The following is an 11,940-nucleotide window of genomic DNA, read 5'->3' as shown; positions in this document are numbered from 1 at the left end:
GCAGGTCATTAATTTATTCTTAACTGGCATGATTACTTCCTTTTAAGGTCTGAATGGTCGTTCTGCCTGCCCATTCGTCTTAAAGTGGCATGGCATTTAAATGCGGGAAATTTTGTTTTCATAACAATATATAGTGTTGTTAATTGGTTGGTTGTATAAAACCAGACCCGGGGTTTGGGTCTAAAAAATCGACCAAACCAGCTCTGAGCACAGACCCGGGGTTCAGACCCGTGGCCCAGACCCGGGGTTCAGACCCGTGGCCCAGACCCGGGGTTCAGACCCGGGACCCGGGGTTCCAGACCCGGGGTTCCAGACCCGGGGTCGTGTCGTGTAACGATTTAATAAACAAGTTAATAATTAAATATTTTTTATTGCAATAATAATAATGACTGAAAGAGGGCAGGGCGGGTCTACTAGGTCTTGGGGGGTCAGGAATAATTTATCAAAACAAAATATCGATATATGGGTAAAATATAATCTTCTAAACTAAATATCTTTAGATTGAAAGTATTCATTTTTTATCTTGATGGGTATGAATGACTTGGTTTTGGAGGTGGATGTATGGGGGGGGGGTGAAAGTGGGGGGGGGGGGTGAAAATTAATATTTTTTATATGGAAATAAAAATATTTTTTTGTAATGATAATAATAATGATAATGATCACTCATACAGGGCGGGTATAGGTCCTGGGGGGGGTGGGGGGTCAGGTATATTTTTATTAACACAAAATATCGATATGGGTGTTGTTTAATTGGTTGGTCTTGGTTGTGTAAATCCCAAACCCGAGGTGGGTCTAATAAAATTACTGCGATCTAAATTAGCAATATTTATATAAGAAATAAGCCAGCATTAACTCGAGTCGAACCCCATAAATAATGTTGTTTCAAATATTTTAATTAAAATTATTTATCAATAATATCGAACTTAAATAGGAAAATCCTGCAAGCAACTCAGCTTATGACTAAAAAATTTTTAATCGGGGACTCTTAGGGCTTGGAAATAATAAAAATGAATTATTATGTAGGTTTGCTTATAGATTATTTCTATACCATCCTGATCTTAGTTCAGAATTAGATACGAACTTTCTGACCGGATTTATTTAATTTCATCAACTAGATAATAAAATTAAGTATCTGTAGCTAATTTTTTTAATAAAATCACCTATTTTCTTATGTGATAAAAAAATTAAATTATATATTTCTATATGATTTTTAAATCTAAAATAAAGATGTGATTGATATTAACGAGTGGCTGCGTCTCTTCTATAAATATAATAAAAATTTTTATTTTACATAAAAAATTCAACATAAATATGATTAATTTAGATCTTATTTAAAAATATTTCCGTCAACATTCTCGATGGAAACAGTTATAATTATAAATTTAATGAAAATTAATTTCCATTTTTTTAGATTTCGGAAGAAAAGGAAGTTTTTCAAAAAAATTTCTAAAACACATTTGTTTTCAATTATAATTTTATTCGTATTCGTAAATATCATCATCATCGTCATAGCTTTTCTTATTATGTATAATATAATTATAATAAGCATATTAAAACTGAAACAGAAAATAAAATATAAAAATAAAATCACATAATTAGTAATCACTATTTTCAAACTTCAAAGATATATATTATATATAGATCGAATTTCCTTTTCGATATATCATATCGTATCCGTATGTGAGTTAAAGAGGCTGTGAAATATATTAAATCAAAAAAGTAGTAATTAATTACCTCAATTATATGGATCTAGTTTTGTTATTTGGTTTGAAGAACCATTTGAAAAATAATTATTTAAGTTAAATTACAGGAAGTTTTTAAAAAATAACAAAAATTTTCTCAACAATTTCTTAAGTTTTTAATAGTCATTTATTTTAATAAATAAAATCGAAATCCATATTTTTTTAATAATAATAATTAATTAATCATTCTGCCATATTGTTATTTTTATGCACCATTCTGTTTATAAAAGTTTGCGATAATCTCTTCAGAATCTTTTTTTAGTGAATTTGGTGATATTAATTAACTTGACAGTTAACATCGCCGTAAACGTAAATTGATTTCTGATAAATAAGTAAATTTTGGTATTTCCAATAAGAAATCTATCGATTTATTAATGTTAAATATTGTTTAAAATTTTATTCAAATTTCATATTATATATGTTTATTATTTATTATATATAGATTAATGTTACTTATTTATATAAAAGTTATTTAACAATAAAAATATTTTATATACTTTTAGAATTGCAATAGAATTGAATAAAAACTATAACTGATCATTATAATATATTTAAATAAATGACATAAAAATTAGATATGATATCGGATCGGTAATCGGTCGATATCAATTTAATATCGGATCGGATAGGCCTCCAAAAAGTGATATCGGTATACACCTACTTAAAACCCAAATTTATTAGTTATACCTTTAAAACCCGTGGTGATCCTGGATAGTTGACATCCCTTTAAAAATTATGACATATATATTATTGGGAATATAAACTTTAATATAATAAAGAAAAACTTTTTATTGGCCATTATTTTATCACAAATTATAAATTTACATTTCTTTTTATTATTTATACATGCATGAATGACGTTGAATTTTTATATTGGTCCTCCTCCCACATTAAATTACAATATCAATATGTGTTAAAATAAAATTTTACTTTTTTATTTTTATTCCGTCATGCATGGGCTACTCTTTTTGAATATTTATTACATATATTTTTATTTTACCATATAAATTTTTTATCAAAAGAAAGAAAATGGTAAGAAAATAATAATAAAAAAAGCTTTTTTATTAATTTAGAATGAATAAGATAAGAAGAATAAGATTTAATTTAAGATTAGAAAATGAAATATTTTTTTTTTACTTTTCATTTATCCGAGCCCAACCCCAAGGTGTAAGTCTGGACCCCTGGTCTGGACCCCGGGTCTGAACCCCGGGTCTGTACCCCGGGTCTGAACCCCGGGTCTGGACCCCGGGTATGGACTCCGGGTCTGAACCCCGGGTATGGACTCCGGGTCTGAACCCTGGTCTGAACTCCGGGTCTGAACCTCGGGTCTGAACCCCGGGTCTGAACCCCGGGTCTGAACCCTGGTCTGAACCCCGGGTCTGAACCCTGGTCTGAACCCCGGGTCTGAACCCCGGGTCTGAACCCCGGGTCTGAACCCCGGGTCTGAACCCCAGGTCTGAACCCCGGGTCGGCCTGAGCACAAAATTTGGTCGTAAATTTTACGACCAAGCAAATTAACAACACTAACAATATAGCCTAAATTCTATGAAACAACACTTTTAGATTCAATTATTAATTTAATAATTTTAAAAACTATATTTAAATTCATTTTTTTATCAATAATATTAATCCTTATTTGACTAGTTATTAATTTAATAATTTTAAAAACTATATTTAAATTCATTTTTTTATCAATAATATTAATCCTTATTTGACTAGTTATTAAATATATTTTTTCTAAATCTTATACCCATAACAAGCTTTTTAATGTAAATAATATAGGTATAATATTAAATATTTATTTTGTAAACTGAAGGAAAGTATTAATTAAATAGCCTTGTTTTATTACAAAGAGTAACTTATATTAATATTAAAAATATTAGTTATATTTTGTCAAATAATTTCTTAACTTGTGCAATATTGATAATTTTCAATAAATATTTAATTTAAAATTAAATTTATGATTAGTTAAGATAAATTCTCATTTGTTAAATCTTTTAGAAATTTGCATTCATTGTTGTCAGGATTCGATTTGTAATGGAAAACAATAGTATATTATTACATTATATTAATATGTAGTTAAATTATTAATGTAGGTTTTACTAAGTTTACGCCAAAAAAATTGGTTAAGTTTCGACATTTTGATGAATATAATCCTAAAAATGTAATCTTGCCAAAAAAATCAATCAGTCAAAAAAGCAATCACTTAACTCACCATACTCCTAAACAAGTCGATAATTCTCCAAAAAAGATTAATCCAATAATTATATCACATGATTGTATAAATAAACATTCCTCAAATTTTACACCTCCTAAAAAGCCACAAAAATTATTTGCCAGCCCGAAATATTGTCAAACTCCAAAACCAGAAGAAATTCCTTTACCTCCTAAAAATTGGCTAAAAACACAAATATCATGCTCAGAAAAATATGAAATATCAAAGGAAATTAAATTATTATTAAATATACCATCATAGTTTTATAATTACCTGATAAAATCTTATATTAAAAATATCTAGACTTATGGATGTTCATTTTTTGATTTACTTGTATTTATTTTTTTTAAATATATTTATATATGCATAAGATTTTGATGTAAATATTTTTATATGGATTTTATTTCTGGAATAAGATATCTTAGGATATCTCTTTAATTTACAATTCAAAAAACATAGAAAAAAAATATAGATGATAATTACTTAATATATAATATATATTCAAATGTTTTGCACATTTGTGTTTCCTACCGGGGCTCTTGAGCCCCCCTACTATTACCAGAAGAAAACTAGCTCATATAATTTATATAATAAACTAATCCTTATAGTTATTTTTTAGGAATTTCCATATCAAGTAATTGATTAAAAAATTTATTTATTTTTTTCATTATTTAATATATTGCATTTATTCAAATAAATATATATTCTATTCTGTAATATTTTATTTTAGCATGAAAATGAAGGATGGCTTCTTGGATTTTGCACCTATTCAACATCACTAATTTAAACATCAGGGCATATATATATTTATCTTATAATTAATAATGTAATTCATATACAAATATGCAAATAAATTTTTTGTTTTTTACTCACAATATTACTAAGGTTGGCAAAGATCCAATAATTATTAAATTGGCTATAATATAAATAAAACTGATAATATTGAGTCAGATTTTTTAAAAAATATTCACCTTATTGGGTTTTAAAAAAAATAAATATTTACTCTGATATGATATTAAATATTGGCATAACCCTAATTTAAAAATACATTTTCAATTTATCAAAAATTTAAGCCCATAACCAAAGGGGAAGGATCTTGTAAATATCATTTTAAGCAAATAAAAATTTTCTCACCCCACAAAAAATGCGAGATCTGCAAAAGTAGGCTGGCCTGAATAGGCTTTGGACCAAGTTAGGCTTATTTTTTTTAAAAAGAAATTGGTTTGGGTTGAGTTGCACCTAATATTTTTTAAAAAATTGGGCTGGGTTTGGTTTTGGAAATTATTTTTAATATATCTAAATTTATCAATTTTATGCTGAATTTTTAATGTAAAATAAAAATATTTTATTTTATTTATAAAAACTAGATGCCATATAACATATATCTTATATTTTGAGTAATTAAAATTATTTCTATATTTAAATAAATTTGTGCCAGACCAGTAAATTTTTTAAAAAAAAATGTTGGGCTGGGCTGGCAAACAAAAACTTATAAAAAAAATTCCAGGCTGGGATTGAAAAATTAGATCCACAGATCCTACAATATATCACTATGAAAAAAAAGAACTTGAAAGAAAAATTTCTAAAAGTTATTAAACAACAAATTCAAAATATTCTAGGAAAAAAATATTTAGTGAAATCTCAAATAATTTTTATAAAAATATCTTAATCAGTCACCTATAATAAGTTGACCTAAAGACCTCACATTTATTGAGGAACCCCCTACTTAATAGTGTTGCCTCCCTCTATCAGAAAATTAGGGATAAGCCTATGCAAAAGACTTGATATGCAGAATTGTACTGATCCAATAAATTAAGGGCTTTACTAAATAGGAATTCAAACTGAACCGTTATTTGTTACCAAACCTGAACCCTTAAAAAATTTGTCACCCCAACCTTAACAACCTCTAAAAATTAACATGAACTGGGTTGAACCTTTTGATATTTTAACTCTTAAAGATTACTAATAGTAAGTTTTGGGTGACTGATTATAATTATCAATAATATATGTTAAATATATTGTTGTGGCCTTAATAGGTTAGATGTATGCTTGGAAACAGAAGGACACACAGGATGCAAGTTCAATCCTGGTAAGGAAAAATTTTCGGGGTTTTCTTCGATGATGTATGTCTTTAAACATATGACATAATAAATTCCTGAGCTGAGAAATGCCACCCTGGTCACCGACAGGCTTGGACAGCTGGGTGCTAGGATATTTGTCCAATAAACCAAAAAAGACAGCCAGCTGAACTTGTGGGTAAGATAATAACGATTTCTTGGCCAGTACTAGGATGATGGTGACCTCTGGGCCTTTCGCTCAATGTCTACCAAGTTACAATGGACTTGATAATGATACTCCGGTGTGAGATCCATCGTGATTGATATAGTGGAAGATCAGGATTGGGATATCTGTTGATTTGATAACTCCGTGTTGGGAATACACAGGTGGGATATCTGGTAGATACTGATTTGATACACTGGTGGGAGATCAAGATACTTAAACCTCTAAAATGATACACCGGTGATCGATACAAATGAAATCGATCAGAAATACAAAGATAAAAATAGATAGCATGAGTAATAATATAATAGATAAGTGAAGGAGCTTACCACCACAAAATGTGAAAGCTAAAAAGGAAAAAACTATTGTTGTTTGATGGTGCTGCCTAGATGTTAGCATATATTTCCTAGAATTTATTCTTCCTCTATATAAATATAATTTGACAAGAGAATATTGTCAATATTTTTATTTGTATGCCATGAATTAAAAATCCTTTCGTTGAACATTTTGAAATTACAGGCTAAACAGGAACCGATTTATGAACAACCCTTCTAACCTGCGGCGGGTTTTAACCCTCTTTATGAAAATAGGCTTTGATTAGGTTCCTGTTATCAAAATTCTCTCTAAATAACGTTTAAAATTTCTGAATCCTATTTGAGCGTTCACATCCCTGTTGTATATCGCTCAATATTTTTTTTAGAAAATAGTGGATAAAATTTATTTACATAATTCTAATACACTTGTGTGCCAAAAGGCGTGAAAAGGTTTTTAAAGATTTAATCACAAACTATATTATTTTTGAGAACCGAACCTTAACCATGAAATGTTATTTTTTTTAACCTAAACTTAGGAAATTGAACCATGTTTCGCTTTTTATGATTATTTATATTCCTCTTATTTTTTTTAATAATCCTAGTATGGATCCATACGAATAGTCGCTAGTTGTGTACTAATTTTTTTAAAAAAATGTAAAATAGAATCATCATCTCAATGGAAACCCATTTATCCCGCTTTTAAATAAAAAATAAATAATTGAGAGTGAATTTGATCTCAATTTTCTAAAAGAAACTGCTCGATCAAAATCTCTTGGAGATATTGAATTCCATATATAATCTAATCAGATAAAATACTAAATTTAGTTTAAAAAGAATGAGGCCCATGTTCTAGTTATAAATTGATTCTGAAACGATTTTTTATTTAACTATCCTGTATACAAATTTAGACGTTTCCTAGAAATTTTAAAATGGTTAGATATAATATACAATCTTATAATGTATTACAATATTTTAATATAGAATTCATATATATGAATTAAAAAGAATTATTTTTATCTTCTTATATATTCCTAAAAACTTTCTTTCTTTCTTTCCTTCTTTCTTTCTTAGATAAAAAATAGAATTAGGGGAAACGCATGGTAACTTTTCAGCTCTCCCAACCGATAAGTGAAGCTTTTGCTTTTTTACGGTCGGGAAGAGAATTAATTGTTTCGGGAATAACCCTGCAAAGGTAAGATATTTTGCCAATGAATGTTCTCATGGCGCAATTTCTAAACGTTCCAGGCCAAAACTACTTTATATTAAATCTAAACATGAAATATTTTGTTTACCAAAATTAAGAAATGAAATATTTTGTTTACTAACAAATTAAAAATTAAAGGGTAGAATTTTTTTTTAATGCCTGTTTATTTATAAAGGAAATATCTGCTTTAAATGGACAATACGATTCAATAAAACCTTTTTCTTATTTAAAAGTAAACTTGATTATCTCTATATTTATTTCATTATTCACATCCCGGAAAATAATTTCATTTTATTTATTTGATTTTTATAAAAACATCAATTTTTAAATAAACGGTCGGTTCTTTAAAAATAACAAATATGCGGCGATTGTAAGAATCAGTCATTTACTATTTGACCCATTTGACCAAACTTAGACCTGTCGGCGAATTTGATTCTAAAATTTTCAATGGGACCAGGGCGGGACTCGAAGAAGGATTTTACAGAACGATTTGAACATCGGCAAAATTTTTCTTCTTTTCCTTGAATATTCACCATAATATTTTTTCCGACTAGGGGACCTTATTATTATTTTTTTTTAAATATCTAATCTAACATATTTTTCTATTATAATGTTTTGGACCGAAAAGGACTTCGAAAATTTGTCAAACAAAGTATTATGCCTTTTCTAGAACCAACTAGGAGTGACAAAAATATAGGCACGAAATCAAATACACATAGGTTCAATAAATTTGTAACGTTGTATTTTCCTTTAGTTTTTATTTTTAAAAACAAGAAATGTAAAAATTAAAAAATAAATTTTATAGTAGTATTTATTTATTTATTATTATATACAATGTTTTGATTTGGTTACTTAAATTTGAAAATGTTTTAATTTATGATATTAATATTTTATGATATAAAATATATATATAAATTTGGCAAGAACATGTATATTATTAGCACAAGTTTAATATTTAATTAATTATCTCTAATTTCTTAGAGTTGTGTTAGCGCTTGGCTTGGCATATTCCAAACTAGTTTGGTTTGGTTTAATCTTGTTTCGTTTTTTTTCCTTCTTCATTTTCTAATTATATATATTTTATTGATAAAATATCATGTTTTAATAATAGAGTATTATAATGAATTTTAAATTAAATAATTACAAATACAATTTTTAGCAAATTTGTCAAAAAATAGAGATAATATATAATAAATGTATAAATATAGATATAATATAAATCCTTATTCGTAACAAGAAAATTAACCTTCCATCGGAAATTAAAATTTATAAACCGCGAAATATTTTCTTAATTTTGTCTTTTGAAAAAAATAAATAATGGGGAGGGGGGGGGTGGCATTTTTGATTGCGAGATTGTTATTTTCTTGCGTTTCAATATGAGAATTTCAAAATAAATTTATAATTTATGATTATATAGTATCAGGAATTAATTAAGAATCGATATTATATATTATACCTCAGAAACGATATTATATATTATACCTCAGAAACGATATTATATATTATACCTCAGAAACGATATTATATATTATACCTCAGAAACGATATCAAATTTTTAGATCCATACCCGATTAAAAAAAATGTTAGGCACGGATTTAAAAACAAAAAAATCATCCGGCCCCAGGTTTTTTTATTAAAATATTTATATTGAGGCCTATATTCAGATTTTTATAAAATGTAGTATTATGTAAATCTGGAGATTTTTCTGAAAGGTTTAGACTTCTATGTGCCAAATTCTAGAGGCTCCCATAATATTATTTTGGCTGTTTCTTAATCGTGTCGATTTATCCCATTAACAACCCTAGTCATAGGTGTCTCCCATTATTTGTTGTTTGCTATCTGAAGAAATAGAGTAAAACATACGTTGGAAATGAATGATAAATTAAGAAGTATATTTATAGAAAACTAATTTAAAATAAGAAGTATATTTATAGAAAACTAATTTAAAATATCTTTTTTTTTAAAAAATATCATTTAGCCAGAACTTAGGCTTAGGACCTAAGTTATTAAAAATACTTTAAATTATAAATGGGATATTTATTTTTTTTTATTCATTAAATCATTATCTTTTAGATCACAGATTATGATCTATGAATGCATTAAGTTTTTAAACGTTAAATCCAAACACCAATGTCTATATGTGTGATAAGTATAATTTTATATGTGCAATTTCGAGTGAAATAGGTAATTAATTTTTTCTTAATAGCCTTATTCTTATTCTCTTTATTAAAAAAATATACATTGGCGCAATCGCGGTATTATTATAAACCCATCGTTATGGACATGTTTGTATGAAACAATAAAAACTATGTAATTAAATAACCCTTTAAAGGAGATGGGTGAGTATGGAAGAGGCACAATATTATAACTGCTAGGAGAATTTGCCCACTAGGTTGTTGCATCTCCACACCGCTCCGGCACGCATTAATCTTTAAAGATTTAAATCTGAATAATAAGAATTTAACACCGATTGGAGACAAGCCGGGAAAATATAATCAGTGACATAACTACGGGGGACTCTCCACTTAATGAGAAAATGCATATATTTTTTAAGAGGTGCTTATTTACCTTGTAGGTATTACCTTTTCAATACATTATAAAATATTTATATTTTACTGCTAAATGATTATCAGGCAGAACTGAACAAATTATGCGAAATATTTTTACGGGCCGGGTCAAAGTTTTGAAAAATTTCTTTGAATGATAATAAATTTACGTCGTTTACCCTCAAAATAATTACTAGCGGGTCCCGATATGTGTCAAATATATTTTACGGGCCACGTAAAATTATGGGTTCTTCTGCTAACTGAGCTCTATTTCCACATATGTTTCAATGAGTATTATATCAGGATTACCTGCCGGTGATTTTACGGTATTTGCATTATTATCAAATTGACTATTTCTTATGATATAGATTTCATCTTAGGAACACGGATTATTTATCAACAAAAAATATCTATTGATATCAAAAATTGGTTTATAATAGTTGCATTTATAATAATATTTATAAAGTATCACCCTTCTAATTTTCCATTAAAATATCTATACCATTGGAAATTTTATTGAGCTTGGTTGGAAAGCCTCTGATTGTTAACATGATCATTTTTCACACTACCCAAATGAGTGTTAAACTGATTCATGGTCAAATATGATACCAATATTATTTATAATACTGTTCTTCAAATTAATATAATCTGAGTTGCAACATGTTACAGAAGGGTGGGAGAGCCCACGCCTAAATTATGCAGATACAGGAGTCTCAATTTATGGGGAGATATCATAATAATTCCTGTTTTTTTTACTCCTGGGATTTGATTTTTGCGTTACATCTCTGAATATGATTATTCATTCAGTTCAGTCTTTTTATATTTTGAAGAGTTTTAAGTATACGCTTCCTTTTAGCTTGATAGAATTCTACAATCATGAATATTTATAAAGGAATATCTATTATTCTACGAAAACGAATATATTTGCAGGAACGTGCGATTTCTATCAAAGAATTCCATTCGTAATTTGTATTTATTGAATTAGAATGACGCTTATTTTTTTTCTTGGAGATCCAGCCAGGATTTTTAATTTGCTTCTATATTAAAGCATTATTATAAATTTTTATGAATGTCTCTAACAGTTTACAATTCATCGATTTATAAACCTTCCTAAAAAAAAATTTCTTCCATATTTTCGTTCCAATATAATCCCGGACAATAAGATATCTAATTGACATCACTGTTAAATGTGACTATTCAGGGGCTAAAATAAAGATTCAGTTTAGATTGATTTGAAAGAAAATTTTTTTTATAATAACTAATTCAGGTTTCGAACTTTTGTCAGTTTTGGTTCTTTTTGGTTCATTTATTTAAAATTCTTTTCTTTCCTTCAAATATTTTAATGCTATCTTACATCATATTAATTATTAATTACCAATGAGAATTTATATAAAAAGAATAAAAATTTTGCATTTTTTTAACATATAATATCACACAAATTTAGTAATTAAAAGAAAGAAAAAAAAGCGAACTTTACCTTTAAGGGATGATGGACCTATAATAAATAATATTTTTTAAAAAAAATTTTCAAAAAAAAAACTTAAAATTTTTTTTAAAAAATAAATGATGTAAATTTTGATCGCTTCATTGCTTTAATACAGGACAATATTATAAATAAATATTATATAGAAGCGTGCCC

General features: G+C 27.4%; 1 long non-coding RNA gene across 1 annotated transcript; it reads left to right on the top strand.

The window, feature by feature from the left end:
- The first annotated feature begins 3,725 nt into the window (after positions 1 to 3,725).
- On the top strand, positions 3,726 to 4,825 carry LOC135931917 (uncharacterized). The gene is made up of 2 exons (XR_010573210.1): positions 3,726 to 3,792; positions 3,839 to 4,825. It is a non-coding gene; the product is annotated as an uncharacterized LOC135931917 (long non-coding RNA).
- Positions 4,826 to 11,940: the final 7,115 nt, after the last annotated feature.

Source organism: Gordionus sp. m RMFG-2023, chromosome 1 (assembly GCF_954871325.1).
Source record: "Gordionus sp. m RMFG-2023 chromosome 1, tfGorSpeb1-WG-v2, whole genome shotgun sequence".
Taxonomy (NCBI): Eukaryota; Metazoa; Nematomorpha; class Gordioida; order Chordodea; family Parachordodidae; genus Gordionus; species Gordionus sp. m RMFG-2023.
This window is presented reverse-complemented; position numbering and strand designations above follow the sequence as displayed.